The 6,000-nt window shown below is 42.4% G+C and overlaps 1 protein-coding gene across 1 annotated transcript in view; it reads left to right on the top strand.

Annotated features, from left to right (window-relative positions):
* The first annotated feature begins 1,064 nt into the window (after positions 1–1,064).
* Positions 1,065–6,000, top strand: part of OTUD7A (OTU deubiquitinase 7A) — a 42,021-nt gene continuing 37,085 nt past the window's right edge. Inside the window, exon 1 of the mRNA XM_083371227.1 lies at positions 1,065–1,421. The gene's annotated coding sequence lies outside the window, so the exon portion shown is untranslated. The remainder of the gene's footprint in view (positions 1,422–6,000) is intronic.

The following is a 6,000-nucleotide window of genomic DNA, read 5'->3' as shown; positions in this document are numbered from 1 at the left end:
CCGCCGGGATGCCGGCGCCGCGCCGCCCCGGAGCAGGTAAGGCGCGCCCGGAGCCCCGCGCCCCCCCGGCCTCCCCTGCCGGCGCGGGGGGGGGCAGGAGGCCGCCCTCGCCGGGTGTTTGGTGGGGGGGGAGTCCGGGGTCCCTCTCGCCCCGCCGGGCCTGGGCGCTGCGGCTGGGCTGGAGGCGGCTCCCGGCGCCGGACCTCCCCGGACCCGCCGGCCGCCCTGCGAGCATCCTCGGCTGGCCGGCCTGGGCAACGCCGGGGAGCCCTCCGGCCGCCTGGTGCCGCGGGAGGGGCCCCTTCCCGGGCCGGGGGAGGAGGGGGGGCAGGCTGGGCAAGTGCCTGGATTTCACACCTGGCTGTCCCGGTCTCTATGGCGACCGGGGGAGGGCCGGGCCCCCCTCTGCACGCAGCTGAGCCTTGGCATCAGGCTCTCGGGGAGGGGGGGCTCCCCTGGAAGGTGGCCTCCCGTGCAGCTTCCCCCCCCCACCTTTTTTTTTTTTAAATAATAAGGCCCCTTGCTCTGACCTGGTCCGATGACGTCATAAGGCAAGAAGCTCCTGCTCCGTCATCACCCCCCCTCTTCCCCCCCAAGACAGTGCAGAGATGGAGAAGCAGAGGAGTCACATGCAAATAGGCCAAAATGTTAATGTGCATTAGAGCAGCGTTTCCCAACCTTAGGAACTTGAAGATGCGTGGACTTCAACTCCCAGAATTCCCCAGCCAGCTATGCTGGCTGGGGAACTCTGGGAGTTGAAGTCCACGCATCTTCAAGTTCCTAAGGTTGGGAAACGCTGCATTAGAGCATTTAAAAGAGGTTCCCTCCTAAATGACCAAGCATCAATTTTAGATGATCAGGATGATGGGTTTGCATGAATCCCAGCGAGAAAAGCTAGATTTTAATGGACTTTAAGCCATAAAGGAAGCCGGTATTTATCTTCAGGCATTAACAGACCCTCCGTCATTTTCCTGCAGTTTTTTTTTTAAAAACTTTATTTATAATTTTTGGTGGAGAGCCATTGCTAGCTCACCAGTCCAGCATTTAATTTTGGCTGTGGATGCGAAGAATGACATTTTTTTCCCCAGAATGGTTGTGAGTGACTTTAGATGGGTATTTATCTTCAGGCATTAATGGGGCCCGCCATCCGTCATCTTCCTGCAGTTTTTTTTTAACTTTTAATTTTTAGATGGAGAGCCATCCCTAGCTCACCAGTCTAATATTTAATTTCTGCCTTGAATACAAAAAATGACATTTCTCTCTCCTGTTTTTTGAGAAACATTGTGAGTGACTTTAGACATGAATCCCAGTGACCCAGTTGAGAGACTTGGAGTGAGATTTCAATTCAGCTTTGCATCCCGGGTGTTAAACCACTTTCTCAGCCTTATTTTCCTGGCCTGTGAAGGAAAGATGTTCTGAAGGTGATCACAGATAAATAAATCATAACCCTGGGAGGGGGGGGAATAGCAGCCAGGGAAGGGAAGTGTGTGTGTTTGTGTTTGATTTTAATATTCCCTTGCAAGGCAAAATGACCTCTACATTTATGTTTTACTGGTAAAATAAAGGTTAGGCCAGAGAGGTGAGTTCTTTTTATCCTGTAATGGGAAGGTGAGAACACCTGAACTTAAATAACATATTGCAGACTGCTTAAGGCCTTGTTGTCAGTAGGTGAAGTATATAATGCACCTTAAGGCTATAGTTGTCTGTCAACTTCATACCTTGAAATAATTGGGCGTAGCTGGCTGGTGGATTCTGGGAGTTGAGGTCCACCTACCTTCAAGTCTCCAAGGTTGAGAAACTTTGGTTGAAGACATAATAATTCCCCACAAATTGCAATTTCTGAGAGTCCCCAAGGGGTTGAAGTTGGTCTGTACTTCAGATACATTAAAAAAAAGATTCTTTTTAGGGAATCACAAAAATGTACCAGAAGCATCATTTCAACTCTTCCAGATTTGGCTGCCTAAGTACATTTTCAAATAACACATCCATACATCTTTTTTTGGGGAAGCATTGTACAGAAATTTGTACAGATGGGCTCCAGGGAAATCTAGAGAGGTTGGGAGAGAGAGAAATCTTAGCCTTTGTTAGGCCTGACGCAAAGCAGTAGATGTCAGGCTTTCATTTTCCTACCAAATGCTAAGACAACCGTGTTGAATCTGACAAATATGTGTGTGTGCTTTTAAACATGACTTCCTGACAATAAGGGGTCAGGCCTAATCTTTTGATGGGGCTTATGGTTGTGGTATTGATTAAGTCTTCCTTCCAAAAAATATAATTTCAGGGTTTGGTAATGGTATAGAAAGCCCTGTAAGAATTTCCTTCCATTTTCCTTCTTCCCCCAGCTGTTTTCCATTCCCCTAATAGTCAGCATTTGCAGGCTTGCTAAGTACAATTTGTCCTTCATGAGCAAAGATTCTCTTCCATTTTTTAAATGTATTTAAAAATACACACACACATAGACACACTCCCTTTTGCAAATCTCAAAGTCGTCATGCTGAAATTTTCATGTTTTTGCATGGATGTTATCCTTTTGGCTGCCTAAGCAAGGATACGGGCTGGTCATCAGATATAGAAAAGGTGATCAATCCCAGAAATAATTGCTAATGTATTTCTCTCTTCCACAAAAAGAGATCATGTTGCAATCTGGAAAAAAAAACAACACCAAAGTTTGTGCCTTTTCAAATAATGCTTACCTTAGAACCTTTGTGTGTGCGAGCATTCATCACTCTCTGTCAGTGCACTTATACAATCACTTTGCTGGTAAATTTCAGATTATCCAAGGCTTTTCAGGTGCCCTCCAGTCATACTGATAAATTAGGAATTATTGACGCTGCAACCTCATGCCTGCTTAGTTGGGATTTAAATCTCCTTGAATCCTGTATATTGCGTACCCATGTCTGGTTAATCAATTATTTCAGAAATATATTAGGCAAGCATAGTCCTTCACACCTAAAGAGAAGAAATAGGAAAGTTTCATTTTCTTGTTATAATTAATACCCCAGAAAAAGAGGACTTCCTTGGGATAGTTTGGATAAGAGCTAATGACATTCCAGGGAAGTGTTTTAAATTCTCTTCAGCCTAGAGGACTCCCTGATGAAACTGCCCTGAAACAATTGCAGGAAGCGGTAGGTTAAATTGGTCAGGTCTAAAGGAAGCACCACGGCTATAAGTGCTTAAAGCCGGCCACATAATGTGTTGTTTCGTGTCAAAGGTTTCAAGAGCACAATTGTTAGATCCGAAGCCTGCCAGAGGGAGTTTAGCTGCTGGTTTTTTATTTTTTATTTTATTTTAATCCCATTTGTAGGTAAACAGGTCCATGGGATGGTATTTTAAATCTCACATCATTTCAGCGTCAGGCTGTAAATTTATGTCAAAAGAATGATGGTATTGTTTTACTGAGGAATTTAACTTTTCAGTGTTGGGGGTCAAAAACTCCAAAATGTACAAGGAAAGGTAGGATAATTTTATTCTTTAAATCACGAATCATTTTTTTTGCCCCTGCATATCCATATTTATGGCTGTTTTATATCATCTATGTATGCAAATAAGGATTAGCTATTAACATTGCATAACTGAATCTGTCTCTATATAAAATGTAATGAACTGTGATGATTGCAGCAGTTTTCTTGCCTATTGCTGTTCAAGATTCTGACAAAAAAGCAGTGAAAATTGTCTTTATAATTCCTCTCTATATACTTTCTGAGGATTTTCTCTTGGTTGGTTGATTTTGAAATAGTCAACATTTAAACCAGTTAACCTGCATTTGCTTTGGTAGCATCTATTTTAGACTGCTAATGCAAACAAGCTTCTGATAGCACATGTTTTTAAGACTGGGAAAGCCAAAAATAAATAATACTTCAATTAAAGCTCCAATAAAACCTCAGCAGAAGTCAAATGAGACAGTGATGCAGGCAAACAAGCTGGAAACAGTTTTTTTTAAAGAAAAAAATGAACATTATTTGTTGGATATTATTTATTGGAACTATTCATCAAAGTGGCTTGTTTACTTTCCTTGCACAGAGTGCTTTAGAACCGTCAAAGAAAATGGTCATCTGTGTGATTAAAGCAGTGTTTTTCAAACTTGGCAGTTTTGAGAAGTGTAGGCTTCAACTTCCAGAATTCCTCAGCCAGAGAATTCTGGGAGTTGATGCCCATAAATCTTAAGATTAGCAAAGTTGAAAAACTTGGGTCCAGGTTTTTTACTTCCAGGCTTATAAGAGGACTTTTTGGACAGTAAGACAGACCTTCCCATTCCAGAAGACTAGTTTGTGACTAAGCAGCACCACGGCTTTAAAGCCTCTCCATGCTGACTTTAAGTTTGCTAAGCTAGCAGGTTTGGTCTTTCCTGAGTCAGCCCTTCTCAACATCCCACATGCCAGAACTTAAAATGGCCAGTTGATGTGTGGCAAAATGGATTACAAGTATACCTGATCCTGAAAATCTGGGCTCCAGTTTGCTCAAAGCTCCATTTTAATCTGATTTAATCAGATTTTTTGCTCCAGCATCGTAATGGCTTTAAAAGCTGGTGGTCTAGCACAGTGTTTTCCAACTGTAGCCATTTTAAGATGGGTGGACTTCAACTCCCAGAATACCCTAACCAGCATAGTACAGCTGGCTGGGGTATTCTGGGAGTTGAAGTCCACCCATCTTAAAATGGCTACAGTTGGAAAACACTGTGCTAGCAGAATAGCTTATCAAGTGTTTTCTTTATGAAGGGAAATGCTGAATTTTGTGTGGTAATGTCCAAGTAGTAACGCACGGAAAGAGTCTATAAAACAGATTAGGCTGGGTTTTCCATTCTCCAAAAAAGGGCATTTGGATATAATTCTAAAGCAGACTTTTTCCCCCCCAGACATTACATAGTTGAATCTAGACAAGTGTCTGTTGTTCTTGATACCAAAATTTCCAATTATATTTGGATTTTTGCAGTCTTCTCGGAGGAGGACATCAAACGGTGAGGGTTTTTTTTTTCATGCATATTTGCTGCTGGATAACCTAGATTTTTGGAGGAGTTCATAATTTTTGAACATTATTTATGAGATGATTCCAGGTGTAAAAATTGATGACATTTTAGGTCAAAGAAGCTCTGCAGGGAAGTGAAATTAGTTCTTTGAAGGTAAGGAATTGCTTTATTATTATTTTTTCAGGTGTCCTTTCCTTGGGACACGATTTATTCCAGGAGCAGAATAATTCTGTAAAGCTTTGGGGGAGTTCTATTCGTGAGTTCCTTCATAGTGATAACCACATTTCCAGTATTTAATATAGCTGTGTCCATAGTTCTTTCCACAAGGAGCTAAGTGTGAGAGAACATCTGAAGATAAGTTGCGAATATCACTGGGTACTTTAGACAACATGTAGTGTGTCTGTGTTGGCTGATCTCAGTTGTGCATCCCTTATGTGTGTTTCTCGAGATTTCTCAAGACTTTCTCAACAGCCTCTAAGAAAAAATGCTCAAGATGCCGGTTCATTCACTTTCTGATTAAAGAAGCCAAATGGAAGAATGAAATTTTGACTCCTCTGCAGTTAATCGCTTCCCACGGGCTTCAGAAGAATTTATGTCAGGGGTCTTCAAACTTGGCAACTAAGACTTGTGGACTTCAACTCCCAGAATTCCTCAGCTGGCTGGCTGGCTGAGGAATTCTGGGAGTTGAAGTCCATAAGTCTCAAAGTTTCCAAGGCTGGAGATCCCTGCTTTATGTAGATGTTTGCAGATAAATCAAAAGAAAGGAATTATTTTTAGACGTTTAGCTTTTCTTTTCAGAGTGGAGGAGGTCATTTGTTTCTGTTGATTTCAACTCCCCCCCCCCTTGCAAACCACTTTTGGGATCTTTGCCGTGACAATTTAGAAACGTTTCACAAATATTACAAAAGTGTTACCTGAAGATGAGCAATTTGTATGTGTGTGTGGACAGTGTGGTTTTCATTTGGTTGTTTTGTTTAGCTTCTGCACTGAAGTCTGTGCAAAAAAGGCTTATTTCAACTCTCAATCAATCAAGCAAT

The sequence above is a fragment of the Vipera ursinii genome, assembly GCF_947247035.1.
Source record: "Vipera ursinii genome assembly, chromosome: 11".
Classification (NCBI taxonomy): domain Eukaryota; kingdom Metazoa; phylum Chordata; class Lepidosauria; order Squamata; family Viperidae; genus Vipera; species Vipera ursinii.
This window is presented reverse-complemented; position numbering and strand designations above follow the sequence as displayed.